The following is a 20,976-nucleotide window of genomic DNA, read 5'->3' as shown; positions in this document are numbered from 1 at the left end:
ACATTGGGTAGGTCTTCTGGGAAGGATCTGTAGTGGGCCTGCACAACATACAGCCCGAGATCCACTTGCGGCCCACCAAAGAATTTTGGGTGGCCTGAGAAAAATGTAGAGTTGTCACTGCACACTGTCCTATTTGTCACATGACCTGCAGCAACCAACCATCATCAGTCTGTCTCTAGTCTAACTTATCTGCAGCCTGAAGAAGTTTAGCCTATTTTAATTTTGGTCCCTACCTACTGCCAAGTTGTGCAGGTCTGATCTAGAGAGAATGTGGGATGAGAATCACTCTGAATGAGAAAGTATGAACGGTAGAGATATGTACTGATGGACGAAATAGCTACATCTCTGAGATCATAGATTCATTTCAGTACTGAAGTGTATGCAAGACAACTGACCAGGGTATTGGGGATTAAAATCTCAATGATACTGGATGTATTAAAGCTTACATTCTATATTCTAAGGTTCCCTCACACTCCCAGCTCAGTCACTGTATACTGTGAAGTTCCTTTCATCTCTGAAATCTTCTGTTCTTTGCCTTGATGATTCTTCAGCTCTGAGATTCAACATTTTAAGGTCTCTTTCAGCTCTAACATTTTCTTTTTTTTTAAAGATCCCCTGTACCATCTGCAAGTTTGCTGGGTTTCATGGGTGTGTGTTGAGGAGTAAATGCCAGGGGAGCCAAGGAGAAAAGCTCTGAGTTGATATGGAGTCCTTTCAGAGATGGAATTCTCCCATCAAAGACATTCTAATCATCGAGGGGGTGGGTTCTCTAGACTAGGAATAGGGATGTGGGCAGAACTGGCTCTGTCATGCCCAGGACCCAACAAAGGAAAGCCTGATTAGGCTCTAAATGAAAGCTTATCTTGAGATGGATAAAAAGATTCAGACATTAATGGTGTTTGTTGTACAGATTGGGGGGGGGAAGGATTGGGCAGGGGAATGATGAGGAAGAAATGTCATGTGATAGAGAAGAAAAACAAAGAAGGAGAAAGTAAGTCTCCATGATTCATATCATGCTAACGTTCTTTATCTTCTCAGATCCTGAGGCAGAAACAGTGTATTCTGTTCATACTCAGTCATGTACTCATCTCCAGTAGTCACCTTTCTCCAGGTTCCAGAAATCCACCAGGTGGATCCATCCATACTTAAACCTATTCTGACTTGACTCTTTCTAAGGGTTTCTTGTTCCCAGAATTAACATAAACAAACCAAAGCAGGCAAGTCTTAAAAAGCATTTTTATCTTTCTGAGACCTTCCTAAGAATCGTGGGCCAGGGCAAGGCAGACTTTCAAATATCCAGAGAATCCTAAAGCAGAAAGGCCCTTCCCTACCAGCTAGCCCAGACTGAGGCTCACAGAACTGAAGTGATGTACCTAGAGTCACACAGCTAGCAACTGGCAGAGCTAGAAATGAACTGCGTTCTTCTGACACTTGTCAAGTGCTATTTCTACTTGCCCAGATATTTTACTCTCAGCTATCAACTAACATGGATCCTAAGCAAAATGAGGGGAAATGAAGGGAACCAAAGAAGTGTCAGATCTCAAACTGTACTATAAATGACATGTTAGTTTCTCGTACAGTTCTTTTCCTTCATCTTTGTGTCTTGAAATATTGATGATTGTTGAATTCTCAATGAAAAGGAAAACTAAATACCCCCAAAAGTGAGGGGGAAAGGATGGAAATTTCTAATTAGAAACAGCCTATCGGAGACTCTCTTCCCCCTTCAGATTGTGACATCAAAGAAAGTCTCAGGACCCCTTGTCTTACGCAGGAATTCACTCACTCTTCCCCAACTGCTTCTTCCAGGGAATATAAGCTGGTCTTCTGCCCAGCTAAAATACACACACTAGGACAGGGCTCAGTGGGACCCGAATAATCTTTAATACCTTTGCCTTTAGTTTGGTTTATTTAACAGCTGAATTTTCTGCTGTTTCCCATTGCAGCTATATATTGACTTCCCCAGATTCCCCACGGGGGATGGCTTCTTGCTGAAATATGCTTGCTTTCGGAATGACTGATTGTGGGTTTTCAAAGTGTTCTGCAGCAGAGAATTGAATTGAATTCTGCCTAATCCAAAGCTTCCTGCATCCACACTCATTTCATCTCTCTGCCGCTGTCTGTCTCTGTCTCTGTCTGTCTGTCTGTCTCTCTTCTCTCTCCCACTCCCCCACTGCAGTCACCGTGGTATAGGGGAAAAATCTGGGAGGACACTTGGATTCCAGTTCCACTTTCACTGTAAGTTTTCCATGTAATCTTGGGTGAGCGAACTATGGGTGTCCTTTTCCTTCACTGTAAAATGGAGTTGGACTAAGTAATGTCTTGAAGGTCCTTAAGTGATTGTCTTGTTAGGTGGTGACCCTTTATCATGACCATCAGAATTACATGATTTTGGGGCAGCTAGGTGGTACAGTGGATAGAGCATTGGCCTTGGATTCAGGAGGACTGAATTCAAACACATAACACTTAGTAGTTGTGTGACCCTGGGCAAGTCACTTAACCCCATTACCTAGCCAAAAAAAAAAAAAGAATTACATGCTTTTGGAGTGGGAAAGGATCTCGGTGAGTACCCCAACAACTCATACCAGTAAAAGATTTCCTGTGGCACAACCAGCCACAGCTTGAAGGCTTCCATTTTTTTCCGAGTGGGGTATCCTCCATCTCCAGAGGGAGCCCATTTTATGTTTGGTTAGCTCTAATTGTTAGGAAATTTTTTCTTACTTCAAACTTAAATTTTCCTCTTTGTAACTTCTACCCACTATTTTAATCCTTTGGGGCCAAGCAGAGGAAGCTGAATCCCTCTTTCACGTGATGGCTTATTGAGTATCTTAAAACAATCACCCAATTCCCTCTGAACCTACTGTAGGCTACACACCCTGTTTCCTTCAGACAGTTATCATATAGCATGCGTTTGACTATTATTTTTGTTCCCTTTTTCATACTCTCCAGTTTATCAGTGTCCTTTTAAAACTATGGCATCTAGAAATGAACACAATAGTGCAGATAATGATCAGGACAGGGCTCAGTGGAACTCTCCCCTCCTTAGTCCTGAAAGCAATGCCTTTCTCAGGGCAGCCAAAGATCACATTTGCTTTTTTTGGTTACTTTTCCCCTGCATTTGCCTCAGACTAAGCTTGCAGTTCACTAAACCCCTCAAACCTTTTCAACCTCCTATCTAATGGTGCCTCAACCATCTTGTACTTGTGACATTGATTTCTTACACACAAGTATGACTTTTCATTTATACCTTTCACATTTCTTATTAAATTTAGATCACTGTGCAAGCTTATATTAAGATCTTTTTGGATTTCAATGGCATCATCTAATGTGTTAGCTATTCCTGCTAGTTTTGTATCCTCTAAAAGTTTGATAAGGATTCTGCCATCCTTGATTGAAAGTCATAGATAAAAAAGTAAAACAGCATAGAGTCTAGTGCTGATCCCTTGGCTACTTCCCTGGAGACCTCTTCCCATGTTCACTTTGAGCTATTAATGACTGTTCTCTTTACATTTTAAAAATTTATTATTGAGAACTTAATTATCAAAGAAAAAGAGGATTACATAAGAAACATGAAGTTCTGTTACATAGTTTGCTTTTTAGAGATATCTTAAATATATGTGTATGTGTATCTATCTTATGTATATAATTTAACAAGGTAGTTTTGACTCATTTAACCAATTCCAAATTCATTTAACTGTTTATCATCTAGCTCATATCTCTCCATCTTTTTAATAAAGATATCATGAGATAAATTATTAAGCATTTTGCTAAAAATGTATTTGCTATTTTTGTCAAAAAAAAACCACAATATGGTTAGCCTGGCAAGATCTGTTCTGGATGAAACCATACTAATCTTTGTTCAAAGGGTTCAGAGGGATCTTTCCTTTCCTAGATGCTCATTAGTCATCTCTCTCTCTCTTTCTCTCTCTGTCTCTGTCTCTCTTTTTTGGTAACATTCATTTTCTTTGAGTTCCAAATCCTCTCTCTCCCTCCAGCCCTTCCCCCACACATTGAGAAGGCAAGCAATATGATACCCATTATACATGTGAAGTCATGCAAAACATATTTCCATATTAGCCATGTGGCAAAAAAAAAAGAAAATAAATTTTTCTCTCTGTTCTATTTTCTTCTGTTTACCCTTCTCTTTCTCTCTTTTTTTATACTGTCCTCCTCAAAAGTCTGTTTTGCTTTTGCCTGTTGCCTGATTTAATTAGGCCTTTCTCTTGTCATCATCCACTCTTTCTCTTAACCCCGTCCCCTCCTTTCCTGTTGGATGTGATAGATTTCTATACATAGCTGAGTGTGTGTGTATATGTATATGTATATGTATATGTATATGTATATGTATATGTATATGTGTATATATATATATATATATATATATATATATATATATATATATTTCCTGCTTTTTGAACCAATTCAGATGAGAATGAGGTTCAAGCATTGTCTGCTCCCTCCCATTTTCCCTGCAACTCTAAAAAACTCTTCTTTGTGTGCTTTTTTTATGCAAGATAATTTTCCTTGTTCTTCTTTTCTCTTCCCCCTTTCCCCAATGACTCCTTCTTTCTCACCCTTCCATTCTTTTTTTAATGTAGATTCCTTCTAACTGCCCTAAGAATAATTAAGATCTTAGGAATTGCACATATCTTCTCATATAGGAATATAAACAGTTTAACATTATTAAGTCCTTTATGTTTTCTTTTTCATGTTTACCTTTTTATGCTTATCTTGAGTCTTGTATTTGAAAGTCATTTTTTCTATTTAGCTCTGGTCTTTTCAATCAGGAATGCTTGAAAATCCTCTATTTCATTAAACATCCATTTTTCTACTGAAGGATCATGCTCTTTTTTGCTGGGTAGGTTATTTTTGGTTGTAATCCTAGTTCCTTTATCTTCTGGAATGTCCTAATGCAAGCCTTCTGGTCCTTTATGATGGTAGCTGCTAAATCTGTATGATAATGACTGTAGCTTCATGATATTTGAAGGGCTCTTTCTGACTACTCGAAGTATTTTCACTTTGACCTGGGAGCTCTGGAATTTGGCTATAGTTTTCCTGGAAGTTTTCATTTTAGGATTTCTTTAGGAGGTGATTGGTGGATCCTTTCAGTTTCTATTTAGCCTTCTGGTTTGAAGATATCTGGGTAGTTTTTCCATTATAATTTCTTGAAATCTGATGCCTTGGCTTTTTTTTTTATCATGGCTTTTGAGTAGTCCAAGAATTCTTAAATTATCTTTCCTTGATATATTTTTCAGGTCAGTTGTTTTTCTGATGGTATAGTTCATATTTTCTTCTAATTTTTTTTCATTCTTTTGACTTGTTTTACTGTTTCTTGATGTCTTGTAGAGTTTCATGAGCTTCCACTTGCCCAATTCTAATTTTTAAGGAATTATTTTCTTCAGTGTATCTCTTTTCCTATTTTGCCAATTCTTTTTAAGGAGTTATTTTCTTCAGTGAGGTTTTGTATATCTTTTACCATTTGACTAATCTTGTTTTTAATGGAATTATTTTCTTTTTTTATTTTTCCTCTTTCTTTTATTTATTTATTTTAAATTAATTAATTAATTTTTAGTTTTCAACATTCACTTCCACAGGATTTTGAGTTCCAAATTTTCTCCTCATCTTGTCCCTCCCCCCACTCCAAAATAGCATTCATTCTGAATACCCCTTCTCCTAATCTGCCTTCCCTTCTATCTCTCCCTCCCTTCTCTTATCCCCTTCCCCTTCAATTTTTCCTGTAGGGCAGGATAGATTTCTATACCCCATTTCCTGTATATCTTATTTCCCAGTTGCATGTGATAACAATATTTTTTTAACTTTTGTTTTTAAAACTTTGGGTTCCAGATTTTCTCCCTTCCTCCCTCCCCACCCACCCTCATTGAGAAGGCAAGCAACTTGTTAGGGGTTATACATGTGTAGTCATGCAAACGACTTCCATGGTAGTCATGTTATGAAAAACTAAGTATATTTCCTTTAATCCTATCCTGCCCCCCCATTTAATCTATTCTCTCTTTTGACCCTGTCCCTCTTCAGAAGTATTTGCTTCTGATTACACCCTCCCCCAATCTGCTCTCCACTCTATCATCCTCCTGTTCTCTTGTCCCCTTCCCCTCCCCCCATTTTCCTGTAGGGTAAGATAGATTTCTATACCCAATTGAGTGTGTATGCTATTCTCTCTTAAAGACAAATCAGATGAAAATAGGATTCACTCATTCCCTCTTACCTCCTGCTGTTTCCCCTTTTCTTGTCTGTTTTATGTGAGATAATTTACACCATTCTGCCTCTCCCTTTCTCCTTCTCTCTGTATAATTCTCTCATCTTTTAATTTTATTCTCCAGATATCACCCATTCATCTTCAACTCACCCTGTGCCCTCTATCTATCTATCTATCTATCTATCTATCTATCTATCTATCTATCTATCATTTTTTCCCTTCAACTACTCTAAAACTGACAAAGGACTCATGAGTTACAAATATCATCTTTCCATACAGAACATAAACAGTTCAACCTTAATAAGTCTCTTATGATTTCTTTTTCCTGTTCACCTCTTCTTTTACCATTTGACTAATCTTGTTTTTAATTGAATTATTTTCTTCAACAATTTTTTCTTGTAGCCCTTTAATTTCTTTTTCTAATTTTTCCTCTGCTGCTCTCATGATTTTTAACTTTTTTTCTTTTTTAAAAAAAATCTCCTTCTTTAGCTCTTTTGGGAAATCTTGTTGGGTTTGTGTCCAATCTGCATTTTATTTGATGCTTTTTGCTTGTAGAAGTTTTAATGTCATTTTTTTCCTTCTGAGTTTATGTCTTGGGCTTCCCTGTCATCATAGTAGCTTTTTATGTTTTTATGTTTATCTTTTTGTTGTTGTTGTTTGTTAACTTTCCCAGACTATTTCTTTACTTTGAATTTCATGTTACAGTTGGGCTCTGCTTCCCTGGGGGATGGGTGTGTGGTGAAGGGGAATCACTGTCCCAAACTTCAGGCTTTTTTTGCCCTGCTATTTTCACAGCTAGTTCTGGGGGTGTATAAATATTCACTGCTTCCAAGGTGGTGTGATCAGGGAAGAATGTGGTCACTGCTCTCCTGGTCTGTATTCTGGTCTGTATCCGTAAAGGATTGCCGCTGGCTTGCAACTACAAAGCTCTAGCATTGGTGTGTCTCTCTCCCCTGGAATTGCAACCTGAAACTGAGTAATGGGCAATGGAGCTGCCAAATGGCACTCAGTCTTGCACCCAGTGTCCACGTAGCGGTCCCCTGTAATCTCTTTCTGACCATTTGCCCAGTCCCTTTAGCATCTCTGATTGATGAGAGCTCCTGGAACTGCTGCTGCCATTGCCCCAGTAGCCTCCAAAGCCCAGCTGGTATTGCCACTATGCTGTTGTCTTGGGCTGGAAAACTAACCTTTGTTGGTTATGTTGCTCCAGAATTTGACTCTGTGCATTATTTTAAAGTTGTTTGAAGGGAAAGATTGGGAGGATTCAGCCAGAATGCTCCCTTTACTCCACGAACTTGGCTCCCCATTAACTATCTCTTTAATAATCCATTCTGTAATTTTGGCAGGAATTCAAATTAAGTTCACTGGACTGTGTATGGTTTGTAGATTCCAGTCTCTTACCTTCTTAGAAAATCAGGCTATTTGCCCTTCTCTTTGCATGGCACCTGGCCCACAATCTTTCATGTAGCTCTGACAGTGGTTTAGTCATCACAGTTGCTAATTCATTCAGTAACTGAAGATGTGATTGTCCGGGTCAGGTGAACTGAATTCATCAAGGGCAGCTAAGCTCCCTCACCATCTCCTTCCTTGTCTTGGGTATTAACTCCCTAATCCTTTTTGGTTCTGTCCTTTCCAGTCCAAAGATTATTCTCCTTGACAGAGAAGACTGATGCAAAATAAGAGTCAAGCAGCTCTGCCTTCTCTCTGTCATTCATCATTGTCCCATCCTCTCTGATCCATGGTCCCATCCCTGCTTTGACCTTCTTCTTTTCCCCAGGACAGCTTTAAAACCTCTTATTATTGTTCTTGGGGCAGCTAGGTGGCACAGTGGGAGTGCTGGACCTGGAGTTAGGAAGACCTGACACTAGCTGTGTGACCCTGGGCAAATCACTTAACTCTGCTGCAGTTTCCTCATCTGTAAAATGTGCTCGAGAAGGAAATGGCAAACCACTCCAATGTCTTTGCCAAGAAGACCCCAAATGGGGTCATGAAGAGTTGGGCAAGATTGAAATGACTAAATCTCATTGTCCTCACCTTTCCTTATCACCCTCAGCTCGTTCTGAGCTTTCAGACTCTTGTCATTATTCTTGTAGGATCGTGCCACGCTTTTGGATTAATCTTCTCTTACCTGCCCCTGCTTCCATCTATGTTGTTTAAAAAAAAAAGCAATAACAACAACAGCAACTAAATTGATACAAGGCCCCAAAGAGATCAAAGAAAGGGAAATGGAGCCATATGTACAAAAATTGTTATTGTGTGTGTCTGTGTGTGTGGTCGTAAGGAACTAGAAACTAAGAGAGTGTCTGTCAGTTGGGAAATGGCTGAACAAGTTATGGTGTATGAATGATATGAGATACTACTGTACTATAGGATATGATAAAAGGGTTTCAAGGGGCAGCTAGGTGGCGCAGTGAATAGAGCACCGGCCCTGGAGTCAGGAGGGCCTGAGTTCAAATCTGACTAGCTGTGTGGCCCTGGGCAAGTCACTTACCCCCAACTGCCTTGCAAAAAAAAAAAAAAACGTCCCAGAGAAACTTGGTAAGACTTGTGTAAACTTATATAGAGTAAAGTGAGTGGAACCAAGAGAATAATTTATACAAAGACAAATAAGTTTTGCAAGACTTGAGAATTCTGATCAAGGCAACAACTTATTCTTCATGATTTGAGAGGACTGATCATGAAACATGTTGCCTACCTCCTGACAGAGGAGTGATAGACTCAGGGTACAGAATAAGGCATGTATTTTGGGGGGCATGACCAATATGGGCATTTGTTTTGCTTGATCATGCACATTTATTACCACAGTTTTGTTTTTCTTTTCTTTTTTCCAGCGGGAGGGGAGAAAACGTAGGTCTTCTTGACTGCGGGTCTTGTAGTCTCTCCGCTGCTCCATCTGTGCCCATCACAGATACTGTAGAGAGCATTCCTGCACTGGAAGGAAAGTGGACCAAATGGCTTTTGATATTCTCTCTAGCTCTTCTACCTGTAATTCTACCTCCTCTTCCCTGTCCCCTAGGGCATGATGAAAATCATTTTCAACTCTCTAAGCTTTTATATTTTATTGTCTTGCAACTCTTTTGGTCAGATTTCTGATTAATACCACACTCCCCCTTCCCCTTTTTCATTTTTTTCAGAATCAGTGATGCTCGCTACCTGTGTGACTTCAGCAATCCACTTAACCTCAGTGGGCTTCATTTTTCCCATTGGTAACACGAAAAACTTGAACTAAATGTATTCTGAGGTCCCTTCCAGATCTAAATCTATGATCCTAAGCAGAGAAGTTATGGGATTTGAAGCCAACTTTGGGCAAGACTCATCACTGTGCTGAGCTAAGCCTCCATCTCCTCTTTGGTCAAGTGAGGGGCTGAACTAGTAGAACCTCTAAGGTTCCTTCCCAGCTCTAAACCCTGTGGCTCTGGGATTCCTGGGACCATGCCGTGATTAATCAGGGTTTATGGGCTCAGGAGGCGCTCTAAGGGTCTGTCTGACTATTTTGGTCTGGCCCTGCCTAACCACTCACTTGCAAAGGTTGAGTGTGCTCTTAAGTCACCCTGGCATGTTCTCTCAGTAATGGATCAATGAACAAATAATCACTGATGGGTGTTTTTTGTCCAGTCTTGACTCTCCGCCCCTCCTTAGGCCACAGGACATTTTATAGACGAGCTGCCAACTTCTCTGAACACTCGAGCAGTCTCTGCTGCAGACCCCTGCAGGACAATTTCAAACCTCTCAGCAACCCTAATTCCTCAGGAGCCACTAATGGATATGGGGAACAAGCAGATTGGATGCCATCCACTTAGGAGGCAGAAATAGAATGTTTGAAAGGCAAAAGGGAGCAATCGTTAACCTTGCAGATGACATTTGTCATTAGGGAGAAGGGAAAACAATGACTTTAAACACATCCTTGTCATCCCCTTGGCAGCAGACTTTGGCAAATGCCCGCTGCTGGTCAAAGCTATGGCTTCATGAATTATAGCTTAAAAGGCAACCATTTCTAAAGGGATGATTATTAAGTGGTAGGGCTGAAGCTAAGGATGGGGGCAAGGAGTTATTGGCAGTCCAGAAGAAAAAAAAATTCTCATTAGCTTTCTCCATGCACAAAAAATAGAGGAGGAGGTAGACAAGTTAGCATGCCTCCCTATCCAAGTAAGGCTGAGAGGACAATATAGGTAAGCCACATCACTGGAAAGAAAAGATGAATGTGGTTAGTGAGGCAGTTGACTCCTAGACTTAGAAAAGACTGTTTGGAAGAGAGAAGGATTTAAATTCGATCCAAAGTCTTTAACCTAAAATTCAAGGCCCTCCACAATCTGTTCCCCACCTACCCTTCCAAGCTTATCTCCCACAGATCCTTCACTCCAGACAGATGCATGTCCTCGTGTCCTTTAAAGACATGTTGGGATTTGCTGCCTCTGGAAATTTGCTTATGCCATTTCTTCTTGAATACTACTCCCCTCTCTGTCCCAATTTTTCTAAAATCTTTGAGGATCAGCTCAAGTATCTCTCCCTTAATGAAGCCTTCCCTGACCACTTAATTCAAGTCAGTTTCCCAATCTGCAAATGATAATCTTGCAGTTAACAGTTGAAATATAATTATTCCCATTTTATAGATGAGGAAACTATCTCAGGAAGAATAAATGGACTTACTTGTAGATAGTATTCTTCATCTGCAAAATGAGGAGTTGGAACCTGAAAATCTCTAACGTCTCTCTCAGCACGGAGACACTGAGATCACCTGTCTCAAAAGTACCAGGAATAGATGTGAAATTTGGACCCTGCATTTAGAAAAGAAAGGCTGGAAAAGAACTCGTTTATACAAGATCTCAGGTCTGGCATGAAGGAGGGTTTGGCTTCTCTAGTACACGGGAGCCAAGTCTATTAATGCTGGTAAAAAAAAAAACATTTGGGAAGAAATGCACTAACCCAAGACACCCAAGAGACCAGGAAAGTAGAAGGAAAGAAACACAGCAATGAGACTTATCTGAGACTGACCTGATTACTTTATTTCCTGAATGGAATCTGTTAAATGTTGCCCAGAAGATACATGAAGGATGGCTATGATGAGGTGCTCATAGCAAAGATGCAGAAATGGAAAAAGAGATAGCATTATTACTAATTGAATAATAGCAACTCCCATTTATGAAGCAGCATAAGGATGCAAAGCTCTTTACGGATATTATTTCATAGCCTCGTGACAGTACTATGAAGTAGGTGCCTTAAAATGTCCACATTTTATAAATGAGCAAACTGAGGGCTCAATGGGGGTGCTTAGAAAAGGTTTGAGAGTAGTTTGGGGATCCCCAAAAGAGAGAGATGATATTCTAGCTCTAACACATTCTAGCCATGGGACTAGAGAGAGTCACTTAGAGTCTCCCCATCCTCACTTTCCTAACCTATAAAATAAAAGTCATTATACTTGTAGGATTATTGGGAGAAAAGTTCTCTGTAAGTCTTTACATGCTCTAACGAGTTAATATTGTCCTTTGTGGTGTTCTGATAGGGATCACAGAATCCTAGCATGCAACTACAGTTGTAAAGGACCTTAACAGTCATTTGGTCCAAACTCTTTATTTTACAAGGAGGATTGTGAAATGGTTATTGTTTGGTGCCCAAAGGGATGAAATGATTCGCACAAAGTCACAGCAGCTATTTACTGGAAAAGCCGGGAGTATACTAGAAACTTATAAACGTGACCCTGACCTGGGAAGGCTTGCTTCATTTACTTAGCAAAGATATTCATGAAGACTCTGAACTATCACCAGGGCTATTTACTGTTATGGACCATTAGGCTTCAAATTGGTCTGAACTAGTTGACTTCAATACATAGGATTCAGGCCGGGTAGAGCCCTTAGAGATTGTATAGTCTATGGGGTTCTTAACCATTTTGTGGCATGGACTGACCCCTTGGGCAGGCTCATGAAGCCTGTGGACCCCTTCTCAGGATAATGATATTTTTAAATAATTGAAGGAAATGTGTAATTTTGGTTAGGCAATAGTAAAAATAAAGATGTAACTTTTTCCCATCCAAGTTCACAGACCCTCTTAAATTTATCCATGGACGAGCGCTCCATGGACCCCAGGTTAAGAACCCCTGACTTAATCCAGTACCTTTTTTTTTAATAGGAGCAGACTGAGGGCCCAAGAGGCCAACTTGCTCCAAACATAGCTAGTAGGTAAAATGGCAAACCATTCCAGTATCTTTGCCAAGAAAACCCCAGATGGGGCCATGAGGAGTTGTACCTGACTGAAAATGACTGAACAACCAGTAGAGTCAGAATCTGAACCCAGAATACCAAGTTCCAAATCTAGGGCTTTCTGTCACCAAGCTGAATTCAATTAAACACATACTTATTAAGTCTCCACTGTGTGCCTAGCCCTGTGCTGTGGGTGCCTTCCCTTTGAGTAGCTGGTATATGGTGAGCATTTTGGTGCCTGTATCATGGCATTACAAGATCATGAATTTAGAGTTGAAAGGGCCTTAGAAGCTATCAAGTGCCAGCCCTTTATTTTATAGTCGAGGAAACTGAGGCTGACAAAGGCAGGGTTTGAACCCAGGTTTCCTGTGCTCTTTCTACTGTCCTACCTTTCTGTCTCTTTCCTCATGTGGTTATAGAGTCCACACACACATAGTGCAGAGCCGTGTAGGGAGCACACGATGATCATGCCGCTAGGTGAGATGTAGTCTAGTCTATTCTGCTTCAATTGTGCCTGCTGAGCTTGCTCTCTATTCCCATTCCTGGTGCATGGAGGCCACTTTGCAGGAACAAAGTGCTTTGTGGGATCACAGGAACCAAAGACCATGGATGTTTCTTTAAAAAGTTAATTCCCTACACTCCTCACCTATAAGTGATATGAAGAGAAAAAGAGGGCCTCGGAGTCAAGAGGGCAGAGGCACAGAAACATTGGGACAGTAAAATATCAAGGTACCATTATAAATGAGAAAAAGCATTACCAATTACAAAGCCTAGTTTTGGTCACATTGGCAATTTTGATCTATTGTTCAGCGTCAGATATATGGTAGAAAAGAAGCCCTGGAAATTTTCTGAAGCTCTCTTTGCCCAAGCAGGTGTGCATCTCCACACAAAACCAAGTAGCTGCCCAGGGCATTCATCCGGCATCATTTGAAAAGCATTTCTCAAGTAGCTGCTACAAGCAATAAACTCTGCTGGGCACTGGGGTAGGGTGGAAAAAAATTAAAAAAAAAGAACTCTCTTCTTCCCAAAGTTCCTCCCTCAACCCAATTAATCGTCCAATCAGTGAATAGACTTGATAAAGTTTAAGATATGTAAACAAGATGGTCTACACCCTATGATCTCTTTATCAGAGTAGTTCTTAACCTTTGTGTCATGGACCCTTTTGGTAATCTAGTAAAACATATGGACTCCTTCTCAGAATAAGATTTTCAAATGCATAAGATAAAATATATAGGACTACAAAGGAAAGCAATTATATTGAAATATGATTATACACATATGAAACCTTATATATAGACATAAAACTTTATATATGTATATTTATACACACATACGAGTGGAGAGGAACAAAGGCATTGGACAGTGAAACATCCAGATAAAATTATAACTGAGAAAACTATATATAAATAGAGTTGTTTGATATATATAACAGATATATACATATATAACTATACCTATAACTATGTATATGTGTATATATCTATCTATCTATAGAGAGCATGTGTGTTCATGGACCCCAGTTTAAGAACCTCTGTCATAATGAATCTCTCGATATGAAGTGTCAGTCTCTTTGGTTCAAGAAAGAAAACAACGTTGATTGGCTGAGAACATCAGGCATACCCATTGGGCCAATGCAAAAAATAGTAGTTGTTCCATAAGCGAGCTGAGTTCAAACCAGTGGTGGAAGATTTCAATTCTGGAGTAGAGGATTAAGCTTGAGCAAAGCCCCAGAGATGGAATTACTTTGGGAAGAAGGGAAAGCTTCCTTCCTTGCTTCCTTGCTTCCTTCCTTCCTTCTTTCCTTCCTTCCTTCCTTCCTTGCATTCTTTTCCTCTCTCTCTTTCTTGCTTTCTTTTTCTTTCTCTTGCTCTGTTTCTCTCTCTCTCTCTCTCTCTCTCTCTCTCTCTCTCTCTCTCTCTCTCTCTCTCTCTCTCTCTTTCCTTTCTTTCTCTTCCTTCCTTCCCTCCTCAAAAGGTGAAAAAGGACTTCTAGTAACGAGGAGCTATCAATGCAAAAGGGAGTAGCACCAAATAGGGTGCGACACAAAGATGAATTATGACGGACCATGTAGTATTGTGGAAAGCATTCTGGATTTGAAGTCAGAGGTCATGAGTCTGAATTTTAGTTCTTCTTGCTCTGGTTTTGTCAGTCTGGCCACTTCCTAGACAAATTCTAGGGGATTGCTTGAGGCACAGAGAAATTAAGTGACTTGCCCAGGGTCACAGAGCCAGTGGCAGATTTGAACTTTACCTGAGTCTTTCTTCTTGACTCCATGCCCAGCATTGTGGCCATTATGTGAGGCTGCCTTTGTGTATCAAATGAAATGGAGGCACAAAATGTTTAGGGGATGGGTGGAAGGTTCAGTTTGGCAAGATCGCAGAAGGGCACAGTCAGAGGTGCCGGTGAAGCTGAGAAGGTAAAGCAGAATACTTTTGTCATTTGGATGCATGAATAAATGAATAAAAAGCACTGTGAAGACCTCTATGCAAGAGACTGGGAATACACATACAAAATTGACAGTTCCTGTCATCAAGGAACTTGCATTCTAGTAGGGGGAGATACCACCTGTAAGACAGTGGTAGTCAGGGAAGGGTGCTTTAGTTTGGGAGTAAATGGGGGAGTTGATTGAGTTACGCTTTCCAGAAGCAGTGGCAGCACTGATCTGATTACTATTCTCAGACCAGGAGGCCAAAATGAGGGTTATGTTCCTGGCAGCAGAATGGTTAGTACAGAGATGGCTAGGGTATGTGAAACATGGCCTGGAGCCAGCTAGGGGCCACATAGCAGGCCATATGTTTGCTCTGGCTAGAATAGCCCCAGGGCAATGGTTCCAAAGTTGAGACCTTTCCTTCATGAGTCACAGAATTAGCTGACTTTGGAGATCTCAAAATGATCTTAGGACACAGAGTGTCAGAGTCGGAGCAGACCTTAGAACACAGATTGTTGGAACTAGAAGGGACTTTATTACGTGAAAGGTCAGAGCCAGAAGGAACCTCAGTACATAGAAAGCCAGAGCTTGAGAAAACAACAATAACTTTTGAACCAGGAGACCTTAGAACCCAGAATATTAAAGCTGAAAGGGACCTTTACCAACAGAATGTACTGAAGAATTTGAATCCTAGAAAGGACCTTGTGTGAAGGCCAAATCTGCCCCACTTCCTGTTTTTGTATGTCCCTCTACTTAAGAATGGTTTTTTTTTACATTTTAAAATACAATAAAACTTGATTTAAAAATCTATAAACCATTCTTAGCTCCTGAGAGCATGGAAGCAGGTGGCTGCTGAGGACATAGTTTGCTGACCCCTGATCTAGTTCAACTCTTCTCCCGAATTTAACAGATGGGGAAACTGAGGCTCAGAGGCAGGAAGTGACTTGTCTGGGTTTAAACAGTATTAAGTGTCAGCAACAGAATCTGAACCCAAGTCCTCTGGCTCTGGGTCCAGCACCTTTTCTAATCTACCATACTGTGTCAACTGCCTGATGTCTCCTTAATGAAGCAATTCTATGAACCCTAGATGAAGTCGAAGGATTTTTTAATCACTTGGTTGCCACAAGAAGACAGCCAGCAGCAGTGGTCAGTCAGCTGGATCTCCTCTCTGCTGAGGAAATCTTCATTTAACCTTCAGGGCTGGAGAGGGAAAGGGTGCTAGAAAGGAAAAATGGGATTCTGTTTGCTTTTCATTCCCTGGCCCTAACCCCAGTATCTACTTTCCCCAGAACTAAATTCTTCCATTGTGCTCTGGTCCCTGTTAGAGCCCAGCACTGTGGTTACAAGGGCAAATGCACCAGGGAGCTAAGGCATCTGGCCTAAGATGCATTCCTACACTCCCCTTCCTTGCCTAGTTCTTTGTCTGTATGCTTATTTTTTTCTTTGAAAACAAATCCAATCAGGAAGAATTCTAGGAGACTCACACCTCCAATGGATAAGTTCCAGCCCTGCTGTTCTCATTTGGATTCATGACCACAGCTGACACCCCTGGGCTGTTAGGATCAGAGACATTCAGAATGATGGAAAGGTACAAAATCATGGCTATGTAGACTTTAGAACTGGATAAGACCTTCCACATAGAAGCAGAGTATCAGAGCAAGGAGGACCTTAGTGTTGTTGATTTGGTCAAAGCTCCTCAAGTCTACTATTACATCAGTGTGGGCACTCCCTCTAATGGCCCAGCAAGCAACTGACAAGTATTTATTAAGCACCTACTATGTACTAGGCACTGAGGACAAAAAGACAAAAGGTACAGTTCACGTCCTTCTGGAGTTTACATTCTAATAGAGGAGACATGCACATATGTAAATATGTCCACAGAAATACATTTGTGGTACCTCCTCTGGGCTACTTCCCCAAATTATGTTTGTTCTCACGAATTGGGTCCCCAAAAAGCAACTGTAGTCTCAGATTTTAAGGGAAACCTTATGGGCCTTACTACTAACATTACACATAGCTTATGAGCCCCCTACCAGTGTGCTTACCATTAACAATGAGCCAGTAGATACAATTAGCTCTTGGCAAAGGTATTTACTAAGATGATATAATAAAAACAGTATCTGCAAAGCAATCCCTGTCCTCCCCCTAGAATCCTAGGTCACACTCTCTCGGAGAAACATGCAGCATCTGTGGGAAGTGTGGACTCAAACTAGGAGAATAGTAATGAGACACACAAGAGAGGATACAAGTACGGCAGAGACAGCTCACGAGGGCCTGAAACGCTTTCTCTCTTTGCCAAGTCCTCATGTAGATTTCCTTATGTGCAGTGGTTTTTACTGGACAGGCTGCTTAGCTGAGTCCCCAGGTCTTTCTTCTCCAGTGACTCTTTTCTGTGCTTCAAGAGGTCTCACTTCTCTAAGTTGCTCCTCCCTTGAATTGGTGCTTTTCTGTCTTTCTGGGGCATGTCTTTACTCCATTCATTCCATTTCCATTGTACCTTGAACTCTTCTGAAGTGAAGAAGTCTTGCATTGCCTTGAAGGCCATCTTCCTCTAGGTAACTTGCTTCTAGATGCCATACCCCAAATTGGGGATGAGATAGAAATCCTGTTCTCTTTCTCCCTCTCCTCCCCAAAGGGCTCCCAAGCCTTCATTCTCTCATACCCTATAAAACTTAACTATTTCAGGTCCAAGAGCTGTGGCTAATTTGTTTCTTAGCCCATTATGGCATTCCCTTCTAATTCCCTCGAGATTTCTTTGTCTCTCGTAAAGACAAGGCTGTAATTTTACAGTTAGTTTAAGACCTTGTTATCATATTAAAACCTCATTATCTGTGACAAAATCTTCTGACTGCTTCAACTGACGTGGGGAAGGATAATTGCATTCCCCCCATTCCTTACACAGAAATACAAGATAGTTTTAAAGGGAAAAGAATTAGCAACTGGAGGGATCTAGAAAAGCCTCATGTAGGAGACACTCTGAACCAAGCTTTGAAGGAAATTCTAATTCAAAGGGTTACTAAGAAGTGGATCTGAGGAAGGACTCCATTTCATGTAAGAGGAACAGCCAGTAAAAGGCAGAATGGAAAGTGGAGTGGGTGAGGAAGAGCAAGAAGTACAGATAATCTAGATCATGGAGTATGTGAAGGGAAGTGATGGATAACAAAGCTGGAAAGGTAGGCTGGAGCCAGGTTGTGAAAGGTGAAAGAGCAGGATGTATTTGATCCTAGAGGGAATAATGAGTCATTGTAATTTATTGAGCAGAGGAGTGATATGAGCAGACCTGTACTTTAGGAAAATCACTTTGGCATCTATATGAAGGATGAATCCCAGTAGGGGTAAAACATGAGTTAGACAGACCAGTTAGGATGCTATTGTAATAATTTAGGTGATAAAATAAGACTGGAAAAGAACTTTCAGGCTAGTCCAAATACCATAGAGGCGTTGTGGTATAGGAGAAAAAAGTGCTGGGAGTAGAATCAGATGACCTGGGCTTGAATCCTGGTTTGTGCCCCTTACCTGTGTGATTTGGGCAAGTAACCTCACCTCAGTGGTCCTCAGTTTTCTCACCTGTAAAATCGGATGGTTGGACTAAATGACTTCTAAGATCCTTTCCAACTCTATATGAAACTATTAATCATTGTAAGAACAATAATAGTTGTTATACTTATAAATGGTCCTATAGATTTCTGTGAAGGTTTATGGGTAAATTTCCCTTTCCTATTACTTCTGGATTTAAGACAATGTCACAACAAAGTTCTTCTCTACCACTGCCCTTTAGGTATTTCAAAATAACTGTCAGGTCTCCAATAAGAATCCTCTCTCCTCCACACTAAATTTCCCTAGCTCCTTCAACCAGCAGTCTTTGTTTCTTCCACATCTCAATCATCACCCATCTTTACAAGCAAGACTAAGGGGCAGCTGGGTGGTGCAGCAGATAGAGCTTTAGCCTAGGAGTCAGGAGGACCTGAGTTCAAATCTGGCCTTTTGACACTTGATACTTACTAGCTGTGTGACCTTGGGCAGGTCATTTAACCCCGATTGCCTCTCCAAAAATAAATAAATAAATGAATGAATGAATGAATGAATGAATGAATGAATGAATGATTGAATAAATAAATAAATAAATAAATGGATAAAAAGAACCAAGGCTAAGTCCAACCTGTAAATCATTCCACATGTTATTTTTCTTTTCATTCTTGAGGCCTGTGGGCAGCCCAGATTGCTAGAGGTTCTGCCTGAGCTAATGTGTTCCAGGAATCCAGGCTTGGTCCCTGAGAAACCAGGGAATAATTTCTTTGGAAAGCAGCTGGGCAGAATCCCCTGGACTCTATAGATAATACACTAATTGTCATGTCTGCCACAGAATACTTTAGGAACTTCAGGGTCATTAGTACAGCTCCTTATGCTGTCACAGCAAGAGGAAAGGGACTTGCAGACATATCATCGCTCATCTAAATTTTTAATAATGTACCGATCTTCAGACCATTTTGGGTAATCAAAGCCAAATTAGCTTGATACTTGAAGCCACAGATTAATAAGAGGAGCACTAGCTGTAATATTTCTTTAATGAAAGTTTTATAGGTGATGAGTTTCTGGCTGAATGTTAAGGGCCCTGAGTTAGAAAGCTGGGGTTTTGGTAGAACACTTGGGACGTTGACCTCTTCTCTCTGGAGACCCGAATCTGCAAAATCTGGCCAATTAAGCCAGCACAGGACAGAAGTCCAAACCCCCTGTAGTTAAAATGAACAATGATTCCTGGGCTTGGAGGAGAAGCCTACATAGGCTCCAAGTCTCTTCTCTGAAGGATTCCCAGATTAATCCTCTCTTGTCTACACCCTTCCAAATCTTACCTCCCGACCCAACTTCTTGAAGTCTTCTCAGGTCACTCCATCCCATAGTGATCTCTCTACTCTGACCTCCTAAACAGTCAACTGCTTGTTGATACCATTCATTGGACAATTAATTAGCAATGCAGCACCTTTGGAATGTCTCATCTATGGCTGTTTCTTATTATTATTTAATTTTTTTAATGTATTCATGCCTTAGTTGCCCAACCAGATTGTAAAATCCTTGGGATCAGGAACTGGTCTGTGTGTCTCCCAGTAGTGCCCAATAGGTATCCAGTAAATATTTGTTGATTCGATTTGCTTAATAGGCAGTTGCTATTTTGCTACCCAGATTGAAAAGGTCCCCTCCTACAATAATTAGGGCAGCCTGCCCCTGAAAGGCAAGCTTATTACAGTTTTGCTTGAGGAACTTGTTGTAGTAGTTTCAGTCATGAATGACTCTTCATGACCTCCCATTTGGGGCTTTCTTAGCAAAGATGCTGGAGTGGTTTGCCATTTCGTTCTCCCACTCATGTTACAGATGAGGAAATTGAGACAAACAAGGTGAAGTGATCAGCCCAGGGTCACACAGTTAGGAAGTATCTGAGGTCAAATTTGAACTCAGGTCCTCCTGACTCTAGGCCTGGTGCTCTGTCCACTTTGCCACCTTGCTGCCCTTTTGAGGGACTTGGTATAGGATAATGGGGAGAGCCCTGAAACTGGAGTTAGACCACCTGACTTGGAGTCCCAAATTTGGTACTTACTGATCACAAGTCATAGAATAAGAGCATCTTGGAGGGGATCTCAGAGTTCATCACATCCAGCTTCCCAATAATCAAATAAAGAATCAAATAAACTAACATATGTGAAATGCTTTCAGTTCCAGGTATTCTTATCTCTCCTATAGTAGCTCATACAGGTGTTCAGGCTGTTACTGCTTTATCCTCTCCAGGGATACACAACTTGGTATCTTATAAGCCCATTTCATTTTTTTTTTTGTGAGGCAATTGGGGTTAAGTGACTTGCCCACAGTCACACAGCTAGGAAATATTAAGTGTCTGAGGCCGGATTTGAACTCAGGTCCTCTTGACTCCAGGGCCAGTGCTCTATATACTGTGCCACCTAGCTGTCCCCAGCCCATTTCATTTTTAAGCAGCACTCAATGTCACATTGAATTGAAGTCTACCTCTTGTGAATTCCATCCAGGGCTTCTGGTTTTGCCCTAAGGGGCCATCATCCTACTCTTCCTCCACCGAGTGTTAGCTCTCTCTGTTCTCTTTTATCTTTTCAACTAGTTCTCATAGAACGTGATCTGAA

At 40.8% G+C, this 20,976-nt stretch overlaps 2 long non-coding RNA genes across 5 annotated transcripts in view; one reads left to right on the top strand and one right to left on the bottom strand.

Annotated features, from left to right (window-relative positions):
* LOC110206625 (uncharacterized) overlaps window positions 1–20,976 on the top strand; it is a 272,068-nt gene that overhangs the window by 2,097 nt on the left and 248,995 nt on the right. The window lies entirely within an intron of this gene.
* Window positions 9,054–20,976, bottom strand: part of LOC110206624 (uncharacterized) — a 28,843-nt gene continuing 16,920 nt past the window's right edge. The window contains exon 3 of the long non-coding RNA XR_002323974.2: window positions 9,054–9,142. This is a non-coding gene — a long non-coding RNA (uncharacterized LOC110206624). The remainder of the gene's footprint in view (window positions 9,143–20,976) is intronic.

Source organism: Phascolarctos cinereus, unplaced genomic scaffold, assembly GCF_003287225.1.
Source record: "Phascolarctos cinereus isolate Bilbo 61053 unplaced genomic scaffold, phaCin_HiC Scaffold_2;HRSCAF=192, whole genome shotgun sequence".
Taxonomy (NCBI): domain Eukaryota; kingdom Metazoa; phylum Chordata; class Mammalia; order Diprotodontia; family Phascolarctidae; genus Phascolarctos; species Phascolarctos cinereus.
Note: the sequence above shows the minus strand (reverse complement) of the source record. Positions and strands in the feature narration are given on the sequence as shown.